This window comes from Simochromis diagramma, unplaced genomic scaffold, assembly GCF_900408965.1.
Source record: "Simochromis diagramma unplaced genomic scaffold, fSimDia1.1 OVJJ01000044.1, whole genome shotgun sequence".
In the NCBI taxonomy this organism is placed as follows: Eukaryota; Metazoa; Chordata; class Actinopteri; order Cichliformes; family Cichlidae; genus Simochromis; species Simochromis diagramma.
Genome location: NW_024386942.1, coordinates 79,058 through 105,683, shown reverse-complemented (window position 1 = coordinate 105,683; position 26,626 = coordinate 79,058). Strand labels below are relative to the sequence as shown.

Here is a 26,626-nt window from a genome sequence, read left to right as displayed (position 1 = left end):
AGAGGCCATGGAGAGCATTTCACAGGCAGAGACACAGGCAGACTGTGTGACAAGACCAGGACTACTGTGTTTCCGTGTCAGTGTATGAGACCAGGTACAACTGGACTAGATTAAAAGAGTCAGTAAGGGTTAAAAAAATCTCCCACAATAAGAACGTGATCATAGTTGGGCATAATCCCAGCTACAAATTCTGAAAAGTCATTTATGAAGCTCTTATTGTATTTAGGGGGGGATAAATAACAGCAAAGAGCTCTGAGTTGGAGTGATTATCTTCAAAACACATCAGCTCAAAGCCTGAAGATGAAGGCTGTAAAAAGCACAGTTTAAACTTTAAATCCTTTTTAAAAACAACCGCCGTACCTCCTCCTCTCCATGATGTCCTTGGTGTTTTAAAATAGGAGCAGGTAAAAGTTTTACCCGCTGGTAAAAGTTCTGATAAAATACTGGACTCACCGGTGTTCAGCCAAGTCTCAGTGGCAGACATGAAGTCCAGGTTCTAGGAGTATCCAGAGAGGTGGAAGTGTAGAAGGTTGTGGTCTCCCAAGAATTACCAGGCGTTGTTAACTCTAAAAGTTCTTGTGAGTAACAATATAGCAAAAATGTTTTAGGATTAGGAGGTTGATGTGGAGACAGACACAGACCCTGGTGTTGTGCTAACTTGGACTCAATGAGGTTCTGTTTAAAACCAGAGTCCACAAAAGGGCAGGAAGATCTGTTTATAACAAAGCACGACAGATAGCAATAAACTCGAGGAGGAAGAGCCGCCCACAGTACCCCTAAAGCAGGCTGAGCCTTTTGGCTGCACCAGGCGAGCAGCAAGGAAGCGTCTCTCTGCCAGGGGCAGAGACGCCTCTCTCTGTCCTCTCTCTCATGCAATTGTCTATGCGAAGCACAAGGGACACAAATTCTTCAAATGACAGAGGCTTATCTTGAGAAGCTGAAGTTGATCGTTCATTTTATTGTTTAATGCCTGTAGAAACACTCTCTTTAGTGCATATTCTGGCCAGCCTGTCACAGCTGCCAAAGTCTTAATATCTACCACACTGTGGTGGTCCTGGTGAAGATTCAATAACCACTTCATCGCACTGCCCTCGGACACAGGATGAGCAAAAGTCTTTTTCAGCTCTGCTAAAAACATCATACGGGGAGGCCACGATAGGTCAAAACATAAAGAACGCCTCAGTCAAGCTTAGAAGGGTCATTGGGGAAGGAGTGAAGTGAGCCGCCGAAAGCCTCACTGTGACCCAGCTCACTGTGGAAAGGATCCGGCAAATGGGAAACTGCATCCCGAAACACAGCTGGTGAGACGGCCGGTGGTGGGAGGGAAACCGGTGAGTCGGGATTCACCGAGACACCGAGACCGATCATGGCAACATCATGCTTCGATCCAAGGAAATTCAGGAACACATGAGAAACAAAGTTCCTGAGATCCCTCAATCTGGAAAAGGTCATAACTCCATTGAACCACAGTGAGAACAATTATGCACAAATAGCAAAAACATGAAACAGTGGTAAACCTTCCCAGGAGTGGCCAGCCAATGAAAATTAACCCAAGAGCGCAACAATGATTCATTCAAGTGGTCACAATAGACCCCAGAACAACATTCAAAAAACTGCAGGCCTCACTTGCCTCAGGTTACGGTCTGTGTTCATGGCTCCATTATTTGAAAGAGACTTGGCCAAGACGTTCCAAACCGTTCCTTAAGTTTATCATACATGTGTACTTATACATGTATGATAAATTGTAACACAATGTAACACAACGCAGACTGTTTTCTCCAGAACTGCAATTCCTTGAATGATGCATTTCACCTTCTTATGGCATTTACATGATTCATGGTCCTTGATGGACTCTAATTTCAAATTTTTTGTACAATAAAGCTATTAGTCTTGCTGCTTAAAGTTGCGTGCTACCATCAGTTGGAACACGTCGTTTAACGTTGGGTTCTTCCCTTGACACCTCTTAAAAAGTCTTTTTTTTTCTTTTTTTTCTGCCATCCGCTTAAGTCCAGAAGTGTAACGTCACATTACCAAAGTTACTGTTTGAATGTCCTCCTTCTTCTAAAGCTACTTTTCCATTGGTACCTACTCGTATCGACTCACCTTGGATCGCCATGACTCGACTCCGATCGACTGGTCTTCCATTACAATCCAGTACTACCTAACCTGTGTGGTTGTCGTCATAGCAACGCATCCGAGTGTCCCCTGACATAATTAATATGTGACATGAACCCTACAAAAAAGGTGGACATTGAGGCAAGAATATACCTGCTGCTCAATCTGTGGCTTTTCATCAGTCTCTGGGACAACAGCTTTGTTTTTTTTGTAGCCATTTCCCCCGTTGCTCCGGTTTTAAAAATAGCACCTTTAATTACTTTAATTAATTTATTATTTCATCGTTAATGAAATGGTCTCATGACTCATCGAGTGACTCTACTGACCAGCCAGTCGGTGGTATGCAGTCTGATGACCTCACATTTTAGTACCTGCTCATTTCGTACAATGACATTTAAAGCAGAATAGCAGCAACCCAGGCAAATTGCTGTCCCCGACAGGTCAGGAGTGTGAATTGAGCTTAATTTTTTTCTGTTCAAATTTAAACCTACCACAGTGTCTTATGCCTTGTTCAAATTTTCATGCCACTTCATGAATTTACCCGAATTTGGCCAGTGGTGGGTGCTACTTTCCACCCCTGTCCTGACCTTAAATCCAATTGAGATGCTGTGGCATGACCCTCAAAAGGCGCTTCATGCTCGATAACCCTTCAGTGTGGCTGAATTACAGCAATTCTGCAAAGATTAGTGGGCCAAAATTCCTCCATAACACCGTAAAAGACTCATTGCCATTCATCACAAATACTTTATTGCAGTTGTTGCTGCTAAGGTTGGCCCAAACACTTATTAGTTTTAGTGGGCAATCACTTTTTCACACAGGGCCATGTAGGCTTGAATTGGGTTTTTTTTTCCACGTTAATAATAAACACCTTCATTTAGAAACTGCATTTTGTGTTTACTTGTGTTATCTTTGTCTAATATTTACATTTTTTTAAAGATCTGAAACATTTAAATATGACAACCATGCAAAACACAGGAAATCAAGAAGAAGGGGCCAAACACTTTTTTATACCACTGTACACAGGACGCCATAACCATGTGCCTGGCATAGTATACAGGAACATCTGTGCTGAGTATGGCCTGGAGATCCTGAAGTCAAAATGAGATATGGTCCTTCGGGTGGTTGAGAATGACCACTGTTATGGCCTGTTTAGGCGTGGCCAGACCATAACATAATGTTAGGGGAATTTAAACGGGTGGATTTAGTGGCAGAAACACACACGGGCACAGGATCGCGGTGAAGCAGATTTATTTACAGTGATAGGGGAATATTTACAAGGGAAGGGGCTATATACAGTGGCCGGGTAAATGTGCGAGGAGACAGAGCCGAGGGGATGAAACGGAGCCGAGGTATGCGGGAGGATAGATGGCGCACCGGAGCTACCTGAGGACGAGGGACAAAACAGAATTAGGGGATAACGTCGAGAGTAAAACTGAGGCGGACGGGGAGAGTTGGAGAGCTTACTTGAAACACCGAAATACAGGTAAGGCAGTCGTCACAGGCCGGCGCGAGGTAAGTCTCTGTCACAGATCCAAAGAGGGCCAGCACACAAAGAAACAGGCAGGCGAGCAGGCGGCGAGACAGGCTGGTGCAGAGGGAAAGCAGGCAGGAGACGGATCTTAAAACATGCAGCTCAGTAGCGTGGAACCAACAGATTAACCTTGCAAAAGCACGTTACCACTTGTGGAAGCGACAATACTCCGACACCAGACGTCTGTCACTCAGCTCCATAAATGCTCCCACTGCGCTGCAGGTGTGCCGGAATACCATCAAGCACCGCCCCGCCTACCTGTGTCTCAAAAAGGGAAACAAAACCCAGGAACAACAACAACACGCATGCCCACCAACTCCTAATACATAAGGGTGATCCATCCCAGTCTGACCCCAAGCAGCACATCACACAATTAATACTTTTTCACAGTGATTTTACTGGCAGACCACAGGCAGTAAGGATGGGCGGACATGTCTCAGCCTCCACCACTCTCAGCACTGGAGCCCCCCAGGGGTGTGTTCTGAGCCCCCTGCTGTACTCTTTGTACACATATGACTGTGTGGCCACTACCAGCTCCACCACCATCATCAAGTTTGCTGACGACACCGTCGTGGTGGGCCTGATCTCTGATAACAACGAGACGGCCTACCTGAAGGAGATTAGGAATCTGGAGAACTGGTGCCAGAGGAACAACCTCCTTCTAAACGTCAGTAAGACAAAGGAGCTGATAGTGGACTTCAGCACTAAGCAGGAGAGGAACTACCAGACCCCTGTCATCAACGAGTGCCCAGTGGAGAGAGTGGACAGCTTCAAATACCTCGGAGTTCACATCACGCAGGACCTGTCATGGTCCTGTCACATCAACACCATGGTGAAAAAGGCCCGTCAGCATCTCTACCACCTCAGATGCTTGAGAGACTTCCAACTGCCCTCCAAGGTGCTCAGGAACTTTTACTCCTGCACCATAGAGAGCATCCTGACGGGAAACATCTTAACCTGGTTCGGGAACAGCACCATGCAGGACAGACGAGTCCTACAGGGCAGTGCCCTTTCTGGACTGCGCAGAGGCACAGGATCTTGCCGTGGCCAACACTTTCTTCAGAATGAGGCCAGTGCATCTCATTACGTATTCTAGAGGCGGCAGGGACACCCAAATTGACTACTGGTTAATCCGAAGACCCCACCTAAACCTGGTCACCAACGTGAAGGTCATCCCATCAACCAACGGCCTCGGCCCTCAGCATCGGCTACTCATGATGGACCTACGACTCAACCTTGGCCAGCAAAGACAACCACCGATCACTTCAATAGAGAAGATTAAATGGTGGCGCCTTCACAAGTCCAAAAGCCAGCTAGTGGGTGCACTTGGGCACTTCGGCATGGACCCCAATGGACCAGTAGACACCATCTGGGATAACATCGCCAGTCAGATACACGACGCGACACTTGGGAAGATGAAGCCGGGGAGGCACTTCATCGACAAGCAAGTGTGGTGGTGGAACAACAGCGTACAGCAAACAATCAGGGGGAAAAAGACAGCATTCAAGATGTGGCTTCAGTCTCGCAGCGATGGCAACTATCAACATTACAGGGCCCTTCAATAGGCCACGAAGAAGGTAGGAGCAGCGGCAAAGGCATCACACTATGACCAACTCTATGAAGGACTGGACATGCCCAGAGGAGCGAACAAAGTCTACCGCCTCGCCAGAAATTGCCATCAAGCAACGCAGGACATCAGCCAGGTCAAACATATCAAGGATGCCAACCACCAGGTCCTCCATGACCCACCCACCATCCTCAAACGCTGGAGCAAGTACTTTTCGGATATCTGCAACGTGGAGTTCCCCCACCAGCCAATCCACAGCACCAACCCCATCCCAGGACCCGTCCCACCAACTACCACCAAGGAAGTAGAAGCCGCCGCCAAGAAAATGAAAAATGGCAAAGCAACTGGACCAAACGACATCCCAGCCGAAGTTTAGAAGCTACACGGCCGCCAGGGTGCCTCAGTCCTCACCGACCTATTCAACAACATCATCAGAGATGGGGCTACCCCAGCAGCCTGGTCAACCAGCACCACAGGGCCATCTGGAAAAGCAAAGGCGATGTGGCCGACTGCTCCAATTACCGCCCAATCCGACTCCTGTGCCACACCATGAAAATATTCGAGCGGATCATTAATGCCAGGCTGCGAGAAATCGTCACAATAACGCCCAACCAGTGTGGCTTCATCAAAGGATGCGTCACAACAGATGCCACCCATGCCGCCCGCCTGCTGTTGGAGAAGCACAGAGAGAAGACCAAGAAGATCCATATGGCCTTCGTTGACCTGGAAAAGGCTTTCGACAGAGTCCCTCATGACCTGATCTGGAACTCTCTGCGATCACACGGGGTACCAGAGGCCTACATCGATTGGATCAAGCTCTTGTACAGAAACATGACCAGCACAGTCAGAAGCCCAGTGGGAACATCACCACCTTTCAACATCACCGTGGGCGTGCACCAAGGCTCCGCGCTGTCCCTGCTTCTCTTCATCTTCTGCATGGACACCGTGACTGCTGACCTCCAAGCTCCCGTGGGCACGTGGTCAGAAGTGGCAAAAACTTGGTGGCAAGAACAGCACTGCGACTCAGTCCCCAATGCCGGCAACCAAGGGGCAGACTAAAAAAGGCGGTGGATGGACCAAAATAAAAACAATGTGAAGAAGCCGAATGGAGGTGGCTTTGCAGAAAAGCAGACCCTGCAGAGTGGGAATAATGTTAGGAGGAAGAAGAAAAAGTTAAAAACTCCTAAGTGTACTATGGTGGGGCTTAAAGCCTGACTGAAACTTCTCATCAATGCTGAAATCTTCTAAGAAACAATGAAGTTGATTATAAAACAGCCTTATCCAAGACGTTGGACAAAAAGGGAAGTTTTTGTCCAACGTTTAACCCTTTAAAACCGGTTGGAGCGGGCACGCTCTGTTTTGCGTAACTATTTTTAAATTCTGGTAGCACTGCAACCACGTAAGCTAGTGCGGTAATTTTTTTTACATATGAAACTGGAGGAGTTGTACTTACATCTTATGCCATCAGCTTGTCCTAGGTCACGGTTTCCTTCCACATATAGCTTTGCAAAAACTGCATAAAAAGCACTTTCAGCAACAAAAACATAATATTCCAGAAACACGCTTTGCCGATCCGATCAGCTGTTCATAACACTTCGTACGTTGGAATAGACGTCAGAGCGAACTTTCGCATGTCCGCCATTACCTGCCCGAAACCGGAAGTGACGTCATTTTCGCAGAAATGTAGTTTTTTACCATCAGGGCCTCATGAGCCTATATTGGTGTTTTTAAAAGTTATCTTTGACTTTATGACTTTCTGTGTCGTTTCTGGGATGCTGAGGACTCATATTGCACTGCTGGAAATAGTTTATTTTGATGCATATGCTGCTTTTTTGCAAATTTGCACGATAATATTTATTTTCATTTTTCCTGCAGTATATAAAAATTGGTGTATTTCAAAAATAAAACTATGAAGACACTTAAAATAAATTTCCTGTGGTGGGAATCTATTTTGTGCAACTTTTTGTATTTACAGTTTTGAGGGATAAGCCTCTTAAATTTCTCTAACTAGAAATATATGTTAAAAAAAACAAAAACGATTTTCAATTTTTTTGTAGTTTATTGCACTTTTTTGCAATTTATGTAATTACTATACACTTAATGCATACATATTATTAAAATTTGGGCTATAATGGTTGTATTGATGTATAGGAACTTGAAATGCTCCCAAAAATGGCACTACAGCATGTAAAAATATAATATAAGCTCTGGCGGACTTGGTTCTATGGTAGGTCTTAAAGGGTTAAGAATGTGAGCAGGGATACATGTCAAGGAGGCAGTTTGTAGTCCTCCAGCTCTGCAGTTCCTGCTCTGTAATAACAAACAACAACAAATAACAAATTACTGAATTGACAGCAAGGACATTACATCATCACGGTCATCACACACAGGAAGAGAGCAAGAGGCTCAGAGGCTGAGAACAACTTGCAGAGACAGAGTTATTTCTGTCATGACTCCCAGTGGAGTGTGAATGTGTATAAATGTGTGTTTGTGTTAGTAGAGGAAGGAGGGGGTGTATTTAATGCAAGCTGTGTTCAGCTGCAGAGCAAGTCATGCATTTGCAGTCTAATGAGAGTGTGGCTCTGCAAGCCAAGTAGCTGTCTTTTCCACACAGGCCTGATTTTACCTATTCTAGAGACACTTTGTTTCCCTATAAACACCGAACCATAATATGTAATAATGCTGCTTGGTTCATGTCCTCAAAAGGCACTCGGGTCCAAGATGACAACGTAAAGAGAGCAGCACATCTTATGTAGTGCGTTTCTATTCTGAGGACTCAAAGCATGTTCAGTACTAAGATCACACACACAGGATCAAAGTAGACTACATTTATTCTATGCTTTCAAATGCTTGTAACCTGCCATGGACACAGTGAACCACCGACATGTGTGTGTAGGTAGGGAGAGTTATTTTCTGGCAGTGTGTCTATAAATGAACATTTTTTAACACTGTATAAATTCTCATGTGGACTGTTTTGTGAGACGGTAAATGGACTGGTTCTTATTTAGCGCTTTTCTACTCTTCTGAGCACGCAAAGCGCTTTACACAACTTGTGCATTCATTCACAGCACATTTTTCTAGGTGCTTTCTAAGTAACATTCACACACACTCCGATGGATGCATCGGGGTTAGTATCTTGCCCAAGGATATTTGGCATGCAGACTAAGTGAAGCTAGGAATCGAACCACCAGGCTTCCAATCAGTAGATGACCTGCTCTACCGCCTGAGCTACAGCCACCCCAGAGGATGAGGCTCACAGCTACTGCAGCGATAACCAGGTGTTAATGGATGATGATGAAGGGAGGACACAAAGGACACTGAGGGGAATCACTGACAAGACAATTAAGCATCCCCCCTCCCCTTCTAATGACTTATCACCACAAACCATTCTGAACAAACAGATCAGAGGAGCAGGTTTGTGGAGAAATTAGTTTTTTCCCAGTGAAGACTGTTGGCTGAGAATGCATGTTCTCTCAGAGATACAAAAATAAGAGCAAAAAAACAAACAAACAAAAAAAAAAACGCACACACAAACCTGTAATTACATGCAAGTTACAAACACATCCACCCAGAGATGCTATTTAATCATGAACAACCAATGCACTGTATTACACATGACTGGCACTCTGTGGGGGTGACAGTGAGGTTATGCAGCCTCCATGCTCTCCTGGTGTGTCGTTACTCACTTGAAAACACCAAAGCTCTCATATTCACACACACGTCCTCACAAACAGATCAAACTGCTCTTCATTATCCTTCTCCTGCAGCTCTCTCCAACAAGGCTGAGCATTCAGCTGCCACGCAGGCTGACATGACTGGAATTGGATCAGTGCTCTTCTTAAAGCAGCCAGGCAAGCGAGCTGCACAATGACCACATTGTGTGTGTGTGTGTGTGTGTCAGTCGAACAGGAGCATGTGAATCAGTGACACGGCAGGTGGAGGAAAAATACAGGTATGCATGTGTGAGCCTTTTGGTTTGACAGGTCAGCTTTAATGCAAATTCAGATCTCAGTGTGAAATGTGGGTTCAGCAGTGAGTGCTATTCTCACGCACAACACATCCTGCAGTTAATGTTTGAGTAAGAAAGTTGTCACTGAAGGCAACATTTTAATGTTTAAAGAAAGATGCAATTTCAGGTTAATTCTAATAATTAAAATTAATCTTAATTTAAAAGATTACATCAGCATTTTCCTGATATGTTGGTAAATGGACAGGTACTTACATTAGCACTCTGATATTAATAAAGTGTTTTGTTTTTTGATTTAAATCTACTACAGTGGATTTTAGCTCAGTCTGTAGTGCAAACTTTTAGCTTTAATTCAAGGGGTTTAATATTCCCTGTATAGGAATTACAGACATTTTTATTCATGGTTTAAAATCAGTAGATGCCATCATGAATAGAAATCGAATACTGGTTTACAACAACGTGCAAACCTCTGGTTACACTCGAGAGCAGGAAGGACTGATTAGACAAAATGACCTACAGCATATTGAAAAACTCAAATCAAGAGTTTGACAAGGCAAAGAATTGATCTCAGGTAATTAGAGTACATTTTTCAGTCATTAAATACCAAACTCAACACAGAAAGACCCACACGCGAGTAGCAACAGAAGATGGCTGCTGTAAAGGCAGAGAACGTCAGAGGAGGAAACACAGCATGTGGTGATGTCCACGGGTTCTAGTCTTCAGTCATTTTCTGGATTTTCATCCAAGGAACATGTTTTGTTTTTGTTTATATACCGAGCTTCTTATTAACTGCACGCACACACCAATCTCTGCTCCGATTCCACTTTATTTCCTCTACTTCTCCATTTCCTCTGGAGCTTCTTGCTCGCGAGTGAATTACACACATTGCAGCAACACAGTGCCATCTAGTGGCTGATACACACATGAGTCAACATGTTACATCTCCCTTCTTAAAAAAAAAAAAAACACAACACAACTCAGGCTTGAAAAATTCCTAAGGCAACTGAAATTACAGGAATAACATTCTGAGCACATCCATTGATAACATAGCATTCGACTCAATACTGGCTACATCACAACCATAATAAACAGATGCATTTAATGACATCATTGGAACAACAAACATGTAAACAGCTTTTGTTTTTGTTTTTTTTCTTTGTTTTTTTTGTTTTTAGGGCAGCGATCCGCCTGCACCCTTTACAATATTACAGGTCCAAGACCTGTCTTGGTTTAGTAACACGCCCATAACGAGTCGTGTATCCAGGTGTTGTAACGTCTTTATCAGGGGGCTCCACAGGCGGGGGCTGAGATACCACAGGGCTGTCATCGCTGATGCCTGTTGGTTGAATGAACTCCTCACCTCCTACGCTGTTCCTGCTTCTGCGGAGGTGTCGGCGGTTACGGCGATAAACTTGTCCTGTATCTGTGGTTATGTTGTAGCTTCTGGATGTGTCGGCACAACTTGTGACCACAGCTGGTTTCCAGGAACCGTCTTGTTGCCGGAACCGGACCGGTGTGCCAGGATATAGTTGAGGCAGAGGTCGGGCGGCTCTGTTGAAATAAGTCTGCTGGCGCTGCTGGCAGACCTCTCTCCTCTCACGCACTGTTTGCTGGCAAACTACTTGGGGTTCCAGCTGTTTTGGTGTTGCAGGGAGGATGGAGCGAAGTCTCCGGCTCATGAGTAGTTGTGCAGGCGACTTTAAGTTGTCCACAGGGGTGTTCCGGTATTCTAATAGGCTCAAGTAGGGATCCTTATGTTCCGCTTTGGCCTTGTCCAGAAGTTTCTTTGCTGTCTGGACTGTTTTCTCGGCTAGGCCGTTGCTCTGTGGGTAATGGGGACTAGTAGTGGTGTGGGTGAAACTCCATGACTTTGCAAACTGTTGAAACTTATTTGAAGCATAGCACGGACCATTATCACTAATCACCGACTCTGGAATACCATGCCTAGCCATGGCTGACTTTAGTTTGTGGATCACTGCTTCTGCAGTGCAGCTGCGCAGTCTTTCCAACTCGAAGAATCTACTGTAGTAATCTACCATGATGATGTAGTCTTCCGAGTTCCAAGTGAACAGATCGGTGGCTATGACCTGCCACGGTCGTTCTGGTATTGCATGTGACAACAGGGGTTCCTTGGGGTTAGCAGCTCGTCTCTCCTGGCATGTGCTGCAGGCTCCGACTGCTTCCTCAATCTGCTTTCCCATGCCTGGCCAAAACAGAAGGTCTCTGGCTCTGTTTTTACTCTTTTCTATGCCCATATGGCTGGAATGAATCCGCCCTATCATGTCCTTTCTGAGCCTTTTTGGGATGATCATTTTCTCTCCTTTAAACATGATCCCTGTTGCCCTGTCATATATGTATGTGCTCTTAACCTGAAAGGTATAAATACGGAAGTGTGTGTGCAATAAATGCTGACGCAGAGGAAGGTGTGTCCCTCTGATGTAAAACTCTAAACAACGTGTGTATGGTTTATTCCTCCGTGAGATATGCGAGTTACCCCGGTATTTCTGCCCTAAGACAATGGAACCTCCAACAGGTTATGGGCCCAGAAGGGATGTGGGAAGCCGGTGGAACCGTCTTTGCTTCGACGGAGACGAGAGAAACTACGAATTGTGGGAAACAAAGTTCCTGGGATACCTGCGGCTACTTGGGCTAAAGGCTGCCATTCTGAACGAGCCCGGCGAGTCGGAGGAAGAAGACAAGGACTTGGATGAAAAGAATGAAGTAGCTTATGCAGAGCTAATCCAAGTATTGGATGATAGAAGTCTTTCACTCGTGATGAGAGATGCCAAGGATGACGGACGGAAAGCGTTGGAAATTCTGAGAGAGCACTACGCCGGTAAGGGGACACCACGCGTGATTAGCCTGTACACGGAGCTAACATCGCTACAGAAAACGCCCAGTGAGAGTGTCACAGACTATATGATAAGGGCTGAGACTGCCATTACAGCTCTGAGGAATGCAGAAGAGACATTAAGTGATGGACTGCTTATTGCAATGGTGCTAAAAGGGTTGCCTGAATCTTTCAAGCCGTTTGCCATACATGTAACCCACAGTGACAAAGCAATGACATTTAGTGAATTCAAAGCTAAATTAAGAAGCTACGAGAGCACCGAAAAGGCCACATGTTCTGAAGACAATGTGATGAAGGCAAATAACTGGAAGAAAGAGAGAGACAATGCAGAAATCATATGTTACAATTGTGGAAAAGAGGGTCATATAGCACGTGAGTGTTACACAAAGACCGAAAGGAAAGAACAAAAAGTGAAGCAGTGGTGCGGTTACTGTAAAAGCTCAACGCATAAGGACAGCGACTGTCGCCGACGAAAGAAGATTACTGCTAAACACGTAACCGATGCAGAAGATCATAGTTTCGCGTTCAAAGCTAAAGACTGTGGAAATCAAGGGCTGAAACAGAGAGGCCTAATGGTTGATACAGGGGCCACTTCTCACATTATTACGGACATTCAGAGATTTAAGAGTTTTGATGAGACATTCACACCTGGAAGACACTTCATGGAGTTAGCTGACGGGACCAGGACGAGTGGGGTCGCACTGAAGAGGGGAGATGTGGAGGTCTATCTACAAGACAGCGAGGGACGAAAGGTGAAGGCGACACTGGAGGGAGCACTTTACATTCCCTCTTACCCGCAAGATATCTTCTCGGTTCAGGCGGCGACGGCCAAAGGAGCCTCAGTAACCTTCAAGAAGGGCTGCAACCAGCTTATCCATAAGAACGGGACAAGGTTTAAGATAAGTGAATATGAACGCCTATACTATTTGAACAGTGTTACATCTGATCATTATGTTGACAACGACGAATGTAATGGCTGTCATGATGTAGAAACTTGGCACAAAATCCTCGGCCATTGCAACTATGAAGACTTGGTTAAACTAGAGGACATTACCGAGGGTATGAAAATAAAAGGTAAAGCTAAACATTACCAAGACTGTGAAGTGTGTACAAAAGGGAAATTTATCCAAACCAGGAATAGAGAGCCTGATGAAAGAGCAGAAGAAGCATTAGAGCTAGTGCACACTGACTTAGCTGGACCGATAGAACCAGAAGCTAAAGACGGGTTCAGGTACACGTTAGCATTTACTGATGATTACTCAGGCACAATGTTTGTGTACTTTCTAAAGGCTAAAAGTGACACCGTAAAAGCAACTGAAAAGTTTTTGGCAGACGTCGCCCCCTATGGGCAAGTAAAGAGAATCAGATCAGACAATGGAACTGAATTTACATCTAAAGAGTTTCAGACATTGTTAAATAAAAACACGATAAGGCATGAGACATCAGCGCCGTATTCACCTCATCAGAATGGGACTGCCGAGAGACAATGGCGAACACTTTTTGAAATGGCACGGTGTATGTTGATCGAAAGTAACCTGCCAAAAAGATTATGGACTTATGCTGTTATGACTGCCGCAGTAATTTGTAATAGGTGTTACAACAGACGCACAAAGCAAACCCCTTATTACATGCTGACAGGAAAGAAGCCAGACATGTCGAGGATGGGGATTTTTGGATCAGTTTGCTACGGTTACGGGCACAACAAAAAAAAGTTAGACGCGAGATGTGACGAAGGAGTTTTTGTGGGTTACGATAAAAACAGTCCGTCGTATCTAATCTACTACCCTAAAACAGGACGAGTTCTTAGACATAGGTTGGTCAAGTTCCTCACTAAAAGTGTGGTTGAGCACCAAACCCAGACCACTCAGGTTGATGACAATGGAGATGATGATTTGACTCCAGGGGACATCTTGAAGTACCCCGCTAGAAAGGACAAAACAGGGAATGACCAGAGATCAGAGGAAAGTATGATCCTGGAACCTGAAAGTGATATTCAGGACAATGGCATAAATGATGCACAAAACTCAGACAAACAGAGTGATAGAACAGAGTCTGAACGATATCCCAAACGAAACAGGAGAAGGCCAGATTACCTGAAAGACTATGTCCAAACTGCAGAAGACGACCAAACATCACTGACTGTAGATTACTGTTACAGGGTGATGTACGACATACCAAAGACTTTTGAAGAAGCTATGCAGTCATCGAACTCTAAGTGTTGGTCAGATGCTATGGAAGATGAAATGAGATCCTTGAAAGACAATAATACGTTTACTCTAACCACGCTGCCAGAAGGTAAAAATGCAGTGGGGGGGAGATGGGTGTATGTGATAAAAGAGAACCCAAATCAGACTAAAACATTTAAAGCAAGATATGTTGCTAAAGGCTATAGCCAAGTTCAAGGCATTGATTACAAAGAAACCTTTTCGCCGACTGCAGATATGACGTCAGTGCGTACGCTGATGCAATTAGCAGTACAGCACAACTTTAAACTCCATCAAATGGACGTGAAGACTGCTTATTTGCACGCCCCAATCGATTGTGAGGTGTATATGCAGCAACCAGAAGGTTTCGAAGTAAAATCAGACACAGGTGAAAAACTGGTCTGTAAACTAAACAAATCACTATACAGTTTGAAACAATCTGGCAGGAACTGGAATAAGATGTTACATGACCATTTATGTGAAAAAGGTTACAAACAAAATCCTGTAGACCATTGTGTATATTCCAGACAGACAGCGAGTGAGACAGTGATTCTTATCATCTGGGTTGATGATGTAATCATAGCTGCCAACGATGAAGACACTATCAGAAACGTGAAACAAATGTTGGATGAGAAATTTAAAATGAAGGATCTTGGTGAGCTCAAACATTTCTTGGGTATTGACTGTATACAAGAGAACCATGAGATAAGACTAAATCAGACACGGTACATCACAAAAATCCTGGAAAAGTTCAAAATGTCTGACTGTAAGCCACGTTCTACTCCTTGTGAACTCAAAAATGATTTTGGTGCACATGGTGAATCAGTTGATTCAGGAAAATATAGAGAATTAGTGGGCAGTTTAATTTACTTAATGACATGTACAAGACCAGATTTGAGTTGGATAGTGAGCAAACTGTCACAATTCCTGTCTGAGCCAAAAGAGCATCATTGGACAGCAGCAAAACATGTATTACGTTACCTTAAGGGGACACTAAACAAAGAGCTGTGCTATAAAAGGATAGAAGGAAACCTAAATCTTATAGCATACAGCGATGCAGATTGGGCCACAGACTTGAGTGACAGGAGAAGTACAACGGGTTATTGTTTTGTACTATCCAAAAATGGGCCAGTGATCTGCTGGAAAACCAGGAAGCAAACTACAGTAGCTTTGTCAACGTGCGAGGCAGAGTACATGGCGATGGCCGCCACAGTACAAGAAAGCTTATACCTCTCACAGCTACTTAATGGCATGGACATTAAAAGGCAATATTCACCAGTTACCATTCTTGCAGACAATCAAGGTGCAATTGCATTGTCCAAAAATCCTATAAACCGTCAAAGATGTAAACACATCGATATCAAGTATCACTTTATTAGGTCTGCTATAACTGAGAAGGAAGTACAAGTTAAATATTGTGCAACAGAAGACATGGTAGCAGACATCATGACTAAGGCTGTAAGTAAAGTGAAAATAGATGAATTTACGCATATTTTGTTTGGAACATAAAATGTTGATATGTGAATATCATGTAAATATGTATATCATGTAAATGTGTAATGTATAGTGTTAAGAGCAAGTGGGGGTGTTGCCCTGTCATATATGTATGTGCTCTTAACCTGAAAGGTATAAATACGGAAGTGTGTGTGCAATAAATGCTGACGCAGAGGAAGGTGTGTCCCTCTGATGTAAAACTCTAAACAACGTGTGTATGGTTTATTCCTCCGTGAGATATGCGAGTTACCCCGGTATTTCTGCCCTAAGACAATGGAACCTCCAACAATCCCGTCTATCAGTGAGATCTCATCCCTGTGGTTCCAAAACTCCTGAATGTCAGGCGGACATTGAGACCGTTTGTCTGGCCATCCACTCAATGTGGTCCTTCTCGGGCTGTTGAGCTGAGGATCCTGGGCTGTTTCGTTTCTTATCTCTGAGAGTCTCTGATCACTGACAGGCATGTTGCTGAGGATTGAGTGGATCTGCGCATCCATCCCGTCACATAGTGATTCGACATGGAACTCTATGGATTTCCGGGAGAGCGTGTCGGCTACCGGGATGTCTTTCCCTGGCTTGTGGATGATGCTGATGTCGTACTTTTGCAGCTGTAGTATCATCCTCTGTAGCTGTGGTGGTGCTAATGCTAGTGTTTTTTTGAGTATGGACTCAAGTGGCTTGTGGTCCGACTCAATGGTCACATGTCGACCGTACATGTACTCGTGGAACCGCTTGCAACCAAAGAGAACAGCATACAGCTCTTTTTCTATTTGGGCATAGTTCTGCTCAGTGCTGTTAAGTGACTTGGATGCGTAGGCGACTGGCTTGCCGTCCTGCAGCATCACAGCACCGAGGCCACTTTTGGATGCATCGACCTGGAGTCGTAGCGCTTTCTTGGGGTCGAAGAAGGAGAGAACTGGGCCTGGTTCTTTAGTGATCAGCTCCTTCATTCGTTGAAAGGCTCTGTCATGGTTCTTGTCCCATACAAACTCACTGTCCTGCTTTAACAGCTGGCAGAGCGGAGCATTTATCTCTGACAGGTGTGGGGCAAATCTTGCTAGATAATTAACCATCCCCAGCACTGTTTCCAGTTCTGCCCTGTTCTGTGGGGGCGCCATGTCTTGGACTGCTTTTACTTTTTGTGGATCTGGTTTTAGTCCTTCTTGTGACAATGTGTGACCGAAGTAACTGACCTCTTTGACGCAGATGGTGCACTTGTCAGGGTTCAGTTTTACACCTCTCTCCCTGCTGCGCTGCAGCATGGCCCTCAGGTTGTCGTCATGCTCCTGTTTGGTTTCTCCGAAGACCAGTACGTCGTCCACAATGGCTGCCACGCCCCTCAGGCCCTCGTAGGTCTCGTCCATGCGTCGCTGGAACTCATCCTGAGCTGAGATTATGCCGAATGGCAACCTGAGGAAGCGGTACCTGCCAAACACAGTATTAAATGTGGTTAACAGAGATGATTCGTGGCTTAGCTTAATGGCCCAGTAGCCTGATCTGGCGTCCAAAACACTGAAATACTTGGCCCCAGCAAGTTTTGTGGTGACATCCTCTAAGGTGGGTAGAGGGTAATGGGGTCTTTGTATAGCCTTGTTGAGGGGTCTGGGGTCCAGACATACTCTGAGTCTGCCTGTCTTGGGTTTTTCCACGACAACAAGTGCATTCACCCAGTCCGTAGGATCTGTGACCTTGCATATGATTTGATTCCTTTCCATGTTGTCGAGCTCGTCTTTGAGTCGGGCTCGCAGAGCAATGAGAATCCGACGAGGTGGGCTGACTGTGGGTGCAACGTCTGGATTTACATGGAAACTGCATTCACCAGAAAATTCTCCTATCCCTTTGAATACGTCTGCATATTCGTCTAGTATTGCCTGTGAACTGTTGGTTGTCTTGCCTCTTTCCTCCGTCACTGCCATCATGATCCTTACCAGGTTAAGGTCACGGCAAGCTTTCATTGCTAATACAGGTGGGGCGCTTGTGTTAACAACATGGAATTCCAACGTGCAGGTCTTGTCTTTGTGTTTGCATTTTAGCTGGCATTTCCCTTCCATGCTGAGTGAGTGTCCCCCGTAATCTGTGAGCTTGTGTGTGACAGGCTTCAGTGTCACATGTGGAAAGAGTGTCTGGAACATGTTAGCTGGAATTGTGTTTGCTTGTGCCCCACTTTAAACCTCACTGTCTGTGGGGGGGAACCAAGCTGCATGTCTGCATATGCTTGCTCATCATTTCTTCCTTCATTTTCTATGGTGATGCTATCAATGTAGAAACAGTCTTGGTCCTCATCTGTGTCCATAGTTGACATTTCTATGTTCTCTCTCACAGTGTGTACTGATTTGAGGTGGTTTTTTGTCTGCGAAGGGAGTCTTGACCTGCATGCTCTTGCAAAATGGTTCCTTTTCTTGCATTTTGCACATTGCTTCCCTTTTGCTGGGCAGGTGTCTTCATTACTGTGTTGTCCGGCACAATAGCTGCACGTTTTTAGTGTTGCATTAGCGTGTTCTTTTGGGCTCACGCTTCTTGTTTGATATTCTTGTCTGTGCGATTTCCTGCCGATGGCGTGCACAGTTTCTTGGCCCCTGGAGTGACCCATAGTTTTCAGCTGTTGCTTTGCTAGCTCGTGTGATCATGCTATATCTATAGCTTTCTCTAGCGTGAGCTCTGCGCCTTGGCTGAGTAGCTTTTCTCGGACGTGTGGCGAGTTAGTGGCAAATACAATGCGATCCCTGACCATTTCATCTGTATTTGGGTACCCACAGTCTTTAGCAAGCAGTTTCAGCTCTGTAATAAAGTGTTCAAATGTCTCATTTTCACCCTGCATCTTTTCATGGAACTTATATCGGGCGTAGATTGGGTTAGCTTTCGGTATGATGTAATCAGTGTACTTATCGTAGTACGTCTGAAGCTTTCGGGAGTCGTCTGCGGTGAGCGTCCACGTGTTGTAGACGTCCCGTCCTTTCTCACCGACCCATAGAAGAAGGTAGCTGCATTTGTCTGCCTCCTCCTTCCCCCGAAGAGGACCAGCGAACATTAGCTCGGCGTGCTGCTTGAAACGCCGCCATGCCTCGGGCAGGTTGCTAGAGTCCCAATCCATACGCGGTGTGGGAACGCCTTAAGCCTCCATGTCTGCGCTGTCCGACGGCGAGGGATTGCGTAGAAAGCCGCTACTCTGACACCATGTTTTGTTTTTGTTTATATACCGAGCTTCTTATTAACTGCACGCACACACCAATCTCTGCTCCGATTCCACTTTATTTCCTCTACTTCTCCATTTCCTCTGGAGCTTCTTGCTCGCGAGTGAATTACACACATTGCAGCAACACAGTGCCATCTAGTGGCTGATACACACATGAGTCAACATGTTACAGAACAATTGTTATATCTGGAATTATGGGAGTTAATTTTAAGCCTGTGTGTTTTCAAAGTGTATTATCAAAGTCTTAATGAATCTATCACAAAGTAACAAAATCTATAGGACCATAAGAGCTGAGTACAGCCAAGAGTAAATGTGAAGCTCACAGTTACACAGCCTAAGAAACTAAATCTTTATGACTCTGAGGGCAGGGTGTTTTTTTTCCAGCTACTAACAGGATAATGAAAAGTTCCACTGCAGGGTTCTGTGTCTTTGACCTCCATCTCTGCAGCTCTACTATGGAGAAGTGAACGTCACTGAACGGTATTGGTACACATGATGTACACGAGTGTAACCGCACAGCCACAGAAACGCTGCTCGATTTTGCAGAGGAAGCGCTCTAGTGTTGTGACATCAGCTTGAAGAGGTTCTGCTGTTTGTTTGGCAACAGCGAATGTGGCTGAACCAGCAGTGAGTCATTGCAGACTCACTCTGAACTTGAAGACAATCCAGTTTGCTCACAGTAAATCACGAGGTCATCATGGAGAGCCTGCAGACACCTTCTACTAAAGTCTTCTTCTGAAGTCAGACAAAAGGTCAGCCAAAGGTCAAAGCTCAATCAAGAAATGTTTGCATTAGTTGATGCTTTGAGATAAACACATTATACATCTTTTATACAGCTGAGTCAGTAAAAGCACTTAGATTGTAAGCAAGAAATAATGACGATCTATGCGGATTTAAATTTAAATACCAGTGTCACTGTCGGACAGTCCTCCCCGGACGACCTGCTTGCTTGCGTGTGCGTGTGTCCCTCTCCTTTTTCCCCACCTCTCCCTACTCTCCAGCTCCGGCTGTCTAGGAGCCCTGCCTCTGGGAGAGTAAGAGTGGCCGACCCCTGACCCGGAAGCGTCTCGGCTGCCAACACACTTGCGTGTTGTCACTACCCGATCCGTACCGGAAACCCGATCAGTACCACGCATGTGCGAAAGGCTTCCACTTCCGGTCGAAGCATTTTACGATAGTTATGGGTCAGAGTATCTGTTAAGATGTTAAGAATAACAAGTATATCTTAAAATGTTTGCAATAATGAAGCATTTCAGTAAAATGTAGACAAAAACGAAAATAAAAAGATAGTTACGGATCAGGACTCCTTGATCCTTACTGCACATGTGCAAAGTCGGACCATACAAATCGGGTCTACCCGATCCGTACCGCGCATGTGCAGGGGTTTTCTTCTTCTTCTGTTAATTTAATGGCAGTTTACTCCCCAGTGTACGAGGATACCGCCACCTGCTGACCGAGCGAATGAACCCTATTGTAAACTGAATTAGCGTCATTACAAAAGTGTGTTAAATTTGATTTAGTGATAGTCGAGTGTGTTTATGCTTGTCTGTGTGGAGACGATTGATTGTAATAGTGATGATGATGTCCGCTATCACTGTCAGTTGTCAGTAAACACTTCATCTGGCTGCTGAATCTTCACGTGACATATTACGAAGTCTGTATTATTAACTCTGTAATTAGGCGCCATTCTTCTTATTTTATGGCGCTGTTGTTCAATCGGGGGACGCTCTCTGTTGAGGAGAAAAGCGTGAATTTGTTTGTATACGGATTATACATTGTTTAAATTTCCCGGTAGTAGAATCGGAGGCAGAGCTGTTGAGAAATGCTAGGAGCTAACTGGGAGCTAACCGTATCATTCAAATATATTGAATGTTGCAATGTTGGCAAAGAGAGGGAGTGACGTAAGATTTGCGCATGCGGAGTACCGATCGGGCTTCCGGTACGGATCAGGTAGTGACACGTGTTATCTTCCACCCAGCTGCCGCTAATCTTTCCTCGCTTGGGCTGAGGTATTTAACGGTGTGTCCAGACGGCAGTCGACGCTGGATTGTACTCGAAGCTCGGTAGTAAAGTGTGCTCGCGACTCTGTGACTTAGCATAGCCAGGCTAGCCTTCTCATCAGCTGTTGTTGCTCGTCCTTCAGGTGGAGAAGTACGGAGCGGAGGGTTGGAGAGAAGGGCTCCCTAGGATTATCACTCGGGAGGAGAAACACACACGGAAGAAGCAAACACGGATTTTCACTGAAGAGAATCACCTGCACCACCTTTGGGAATTGGGAGAAAATCACCTTTGGACAATCACACTTCTTTGTATTTGAGCACTGTAAATAAACGCATTGTCTGCTTTGCATCCAGAGCTCCGCGCTTGAGTCCATACTTTCCATTAGCCGTGACAACTAGCACTTAAACCCTACATGCAACTGTCAGTACATTTACAGAGACATATTTGCTATGTCTGAAATACCTGAAATAACATGAAAACAGTACTGTAGGATGCAGATAATCACGTGAAAGAAAACATCTATGTTAAAGAGCATTCTGAGAAAACTTGTTTTTATATAGTTACAAATTGCAGAAACTGTCGCTTCAAGGCACAAAGAGTCCTGTTCACAGTAAAGCACTCTTTTTTGTGCTGTTTTGCTCTCAAACAATAAAATCAAAACATCCAGTGATAAAATTACTTCCAGATCAATATATGTGTGTCAATAAGATCATTTGTAAAGCAAAGAGTCAGCAGAAAATCATTTTCATATTAAACTTTCAGCACTGTGGACGCTTCTCCTTTCATGATGTAAAAGTTAGAAAAATAAGACCACTGTGTCAGACAGCTGAACAACAATGAACAGGTCAGAGTATCAACCCGAACTGCTTCAAGATACAATATCGTGGCTCAAAGAGTTGGGTGTTCGTCTTGTAATCGGAAGGTTGCTGGTTCGAGCCCCGGCTCAGACAGTCTCGGTCGTTGTGTCCTTGGGCAAGACACTTCACCTTCCACCTACTGGTGATGGCCAGAGGGGCCGATGGCGCGATATGGCAGCCTCGCCTCTGTCAGTCTGCCCCAGGGCAGCTGTGGCTACAACTGTAGCCTTCACCAGTGTATGAATGTGAGAGTGAATGAATAGTGGTATTGTAAAGCGCTTTGAGGGGTCCCGAAAAGCGCTATATAAATGCAATCCATCATTATTATTATCACATGACCAGAGGTAGCACAAAAAATAATCAAGTTTAAGTACTGATTCAACTTCTTTACTGAAGTAAAAGTGAAACTACTCAAAACAAGTAAAAGTCTTTCAAAGACCAAAAGAAACCATTTTGTTCAAACTGAACTTTGTGTGATATTAATAAAATGATGTTAGAACATCAGAACACAAATGTTATTCCAATCTAATTTCTAATTATATTGAATGTATTCAGAATGTAGGACATGGTGTCGTTGGCTCTGCACCCAAAAGGGAAAATAAGAACAGTGTCGGATTAAAGTTGGATTCAGGTGTTGGAGGAACTGTTGTAGAGGCTCAGCGTAATGAGAAGAATAATTCACAATCATTTCTAATGTGAGCTCCAGTACAGGAGGGATCAGCTGACCTGTGCAGGTGCAGCTTTTGCTGCTCTAAAGTTTTCTTCTCTTTGTGGGTCATTTCTATCCCCTACACTGACAGTTCAATCCCATTTTCCAGGTGATGTAAATGGACATCTTTAGTGCACGGTGGGCCTGGATGAGGGTAATTATATGCAAGGTTTTAAAAAAGGATGCAAGAACCAAACGCCGACCTAACAAACCAGACTAATGATGAAGGAGTAGATGCTGTAAAGAGAGAACAACACAATGACCTGATAGCAGGCTTTATGGCCTTGGCCACTCCCTCCTCTCAGGTGTAGCCACTTCTCTGATGACCTACACAAGCTGCACACACCTGAAATGCGGGGACCAATGATTACAGAACCATTCTCCCCGACTACTCCTGTGCCTCAACGTCTTACTAATTACTTAGGAGCTAATCATGCAATATATGGGCGGTTTTATCACAAAGAACTGTGATGTGTCCTCTGCAGTACAATGACACTGAATTACTGTTTAGTGAAATCTTTTGACATCTCAGGTACAGTTAGGTCCACAAATATCTGGACAGAGACAACCTTTTTCTCATTTTGGTTCTGAACATTACCACTAAGATTTTAAATGAAACCACTCAGATGCAGCTGACCTACAGACTTTCAGCTTTAATTCAGTGGGTTGGACAAAAAGAGCAACTAAAGCATTTTTAGCACAGTCCCTTCATTTCACGGTCTCACCAATAATTGGAAGAAGTGAAAATATTCATTTCTAATACTTGGTTGAAAACCCTTTGCTGACAATGTCAGCCTGAAGTCTTGAACTTGTGGATGTCACCAGATGCTGGTTTCAATTCAATTCAATTCAATTTTATTTACACAGCACCAAATCACAACAACAGTTATCTCAAGGCGCTTTATATTGTAAGGTAGACCCTACAATAATACATACAGAGAAAAACCCAACAATCATATGACACCCTATGAGCAAGCACTTTGGTGACAGTGGGAAGGAAAAACTCCCTTTTAACAGGAAGAAACCTCCGGCAGAACCAGGCTCAGGGAGGGGCGGGGCCATCTGCTGCGACCGGTTGGGGTGAGAGAAGGAAGACAGGATAAAGACGTGCTGTGGAAGAGAGACAGAGATTAATAACAAGTATGATTCAATGCAGAGAGGTCTGTTAATACATAGTGAGTGAGAAAGGTGACTGGAAAGGAAAAACTCAATGCATCATGGGAATCCCCCGGCAGCCTACGTCTATTGCAGCATAACTAAAGGAGGATTCAGGGTCACCTGGTCCAGCCCTAACTATATGCTTTAGCAAAAAGGAAAGTTTGAAGCCTAATCTTGAAAGTAGAGATAGTGTCTGTCTCCTGAATCCAAACTGGAAGCTGGTTCCACAGAAGAGGGGCCTGAAAACTGAAGGCTCTCCCTCCCATTCTACTTTTAAATACTCTAGGAACAACAAGTAGGCCTGCAGAGCGAGAGCGAAGTGCTCTAATAGGGTGATATGGTACTACAAGGTCATTAAGATAAGATGGGGCCTGATTATTGAAGACCTTGTATGTGAGGAGCAGGATTTTGAATTCTGGATTTAACAGGAAGCCAATGAAGGGAAGCCAAAACAGGAGAAATATGCTCTCTCTTTCTAGTCCCTGTCAGGACTCTTGCTGCAGCATTTTGGATTAGCTGAAGGCTTTTCAGGGAGTTTTCAAGACATCCTGATAATAATGAATTACAGTTGTCCAGCCTGGAAGTAATAAATGCATGAACTAGTTTTTCAGCGTCACTCTGAGACAGGATATTTCTAACTTTAGAGATGTTGCACAAATGGAAGAAAGCAGTCTTACATATTTGTTTAATATGTGCGTTGAAGGACATGTCCTGGTCAAAGATGACTCCAAGGTTCCTCACAGTGTTACTGGAGGCCAAGGTAATGCCATCCAGAGTAAGAATCTGGTTAGATACCATATTTCTAAGATTTTCAGGGCCGAGTACAATAACCTCAGTTTGATCTGAATTAAGAAGCAGAAAGTTAGCAGCCATCCAGGTCTTTATGTCTTTAAGACATTCCTGCAGTTTAACTCATTGGTGTGTGTTATCTGGCTTCATGGACAGATAGAGCTGGGTGTCATCTGCATAGCAGTGTAAATGTATGCTATGTCTTCTAATGATGCTGCCTAAGGGAAGTATTTATAATGTAAACAGAATTGGTCCTAGCACTGAACCCTGTGGAACTCCATAATTAACCTCAGTGTGTGAAGAGGACTCTCCATTTACATGAACAAATTGGAGTCTATTAGATAGATATGATACAAACCACTGCAGCGCAGTACCTGTAATACCTACAGCATGTTCTAATCGCTCTAATAGGATATTATGGTCAACAGTATCGAACGCTGCACTGAGGTCTAGCAGGACAAGCACAGAGATGAGTCCACTGTCAGAGGCCATAAGAAGATCATTTGTAACCTTCACTAAAGCTGTTTCTGTGCTGTGATGAGCTCTGAAACCTGACTGAAACTCTTCAAATAAGCCATTCCTCTGCAGATGATCTGTTAGCTGTTTGACAACTACTCTTTCAAGGATGTTTGATATAAAGGAAGGTTGGAGATATAATTAGCTAAGACTGCTGGGTCTAGAGATGCTTTTTGAGTAAAGGTTTAACTACAGCCAGCTTGAAGGCCTGTGCTACATAGCTGATTATTAGAGATAGGTTGATCATATTTAAGATCGAAGCATTAATTAATGGCAGGACTTCTTTGAGCAGTTTTGTAGGAATGGGGTCTAAAAGACATGTTGATGGTTTGGAGGAAGTAATTATTGAAGTTAACTCAGAAAGATCAATTGGAGATAAACAGTCTAAATGAATGGTACCTATTTAAAATAGGACAGAGCCGGAGGCGCACAGTCAGTTTAAAAGAGTTTAATTTTTAATACAAAATAAAAGAAACAGTGTAACAGCGACACCTAAAAACAATTAAAAACTTTACCTTATTAAAAACGATAAAACTGTACGATTGCCCGTGAGACAGGACAAGCGCTGCGGGGAACCGTTTAAAAACAAATCAACATAGCACACAAGTTAAAAAGGGATGGCAACTCACACATGACCCCAAATGGGCAAAACACTATAGAAAAAGGCAAATCTTCAGTGCCGTCTTCACTCGGGCCCACCGCTGTGCATGCAAAAGCGGGGAGACAAAAAAGGATTTCTTTTCCCTGCAGCGCCTTCACCGTCTGCGACAATATACATATAAAAAAGGGGTTAAAATACTAAAAGAACCAATCTCTGTGGTGCCTACTGACACAGAAAAATAAAACAAGAAACAAACAAAATCGACAGCCGCAGCAGTCACAGTCTGTCGACTTACACCAGTATAAAACAAATTAAAACACTCTGATGTACTCCGTAAATAAAAGGCAGGAGATGACTTACGCTGGACAGTAAAACACAGGAATATTCCTCAACTGTATTGTTTTCGTTACCTGTCCACAAGTTCGCGTCACACCTTAATAAATGTGGGTCAGTGGCGGTGAAGTCCACTACACTGTTCTCACGGGAACACAATGTTTCCCACCTACAAGGGTGCAAATAACTGTAAATCTCAGCCACAACAACCAGAGCTCACGTGGTACATTGTTGTGTAACCTACCGTTCTGACAGAAGTTTAGGGGGACCCGCATCAAGCTTTCATGGAAAGAAATTAAAAACACCAACTTGCCCAACTTGGACCAAACACTGGCAGCTTCAGGTTTGCTGAGGAATACCTAATTGCCCACACCTGAGCTTATGAAAGGAGCAAAGACCAGCTCCGCCCATCCGGGGCGGTTCCCAGACTCAGGTCTCACCTGTCACAATCTCCCCCCTGGTTTTTGCATTGGCGACCCGACAATGAAACGTTAAAGCCACGGTCTGTAAAAAGCTGTAACTGAATGTACACTAGGTGGCCTGGCTTCAGCTGATTGGGGCAGATGGTGTGGATTGGAATGGTGGCCAGCTGTTGAGCGTGTCGTTCTTCTAACTGTACCACCTCCAGTTAATGGAGTGGGACACTACACTGTGGAGTCAGGGTACCAAGCTCAGTCCCTCTGGACTGCGGCCTCATTGCTATCCGGTTGTTCAGTGATGACGCGACGAATCCTACTTCC

The 26,626-nt window shown here is 44.4% G+C and overlaps 1 long non-coding RNA gene across 1 annotated transcript; it reads right to left on the bottom strand.

The window, feature by feature from the left end:
* Positions 1 to 25,690: 25,690 nt before the first annotated feature.
* On the bottom strand, positions 25,691 to 26,271 carry LOC120737289. The gene is made up of 2 exons (XR_005696716.1): positions 26,131 to 26,271; positions 25,691 to 26,055 (listed from the first exon to the last, which is right to left on the bottom strand). It is a non-coding gene; the product is annotated as an uncharacterized LOC120737289 (long non-coding RNA).
* Between the last annotated feature and the right edge of the window lie 355 nt (positions 26,272 to 26,626).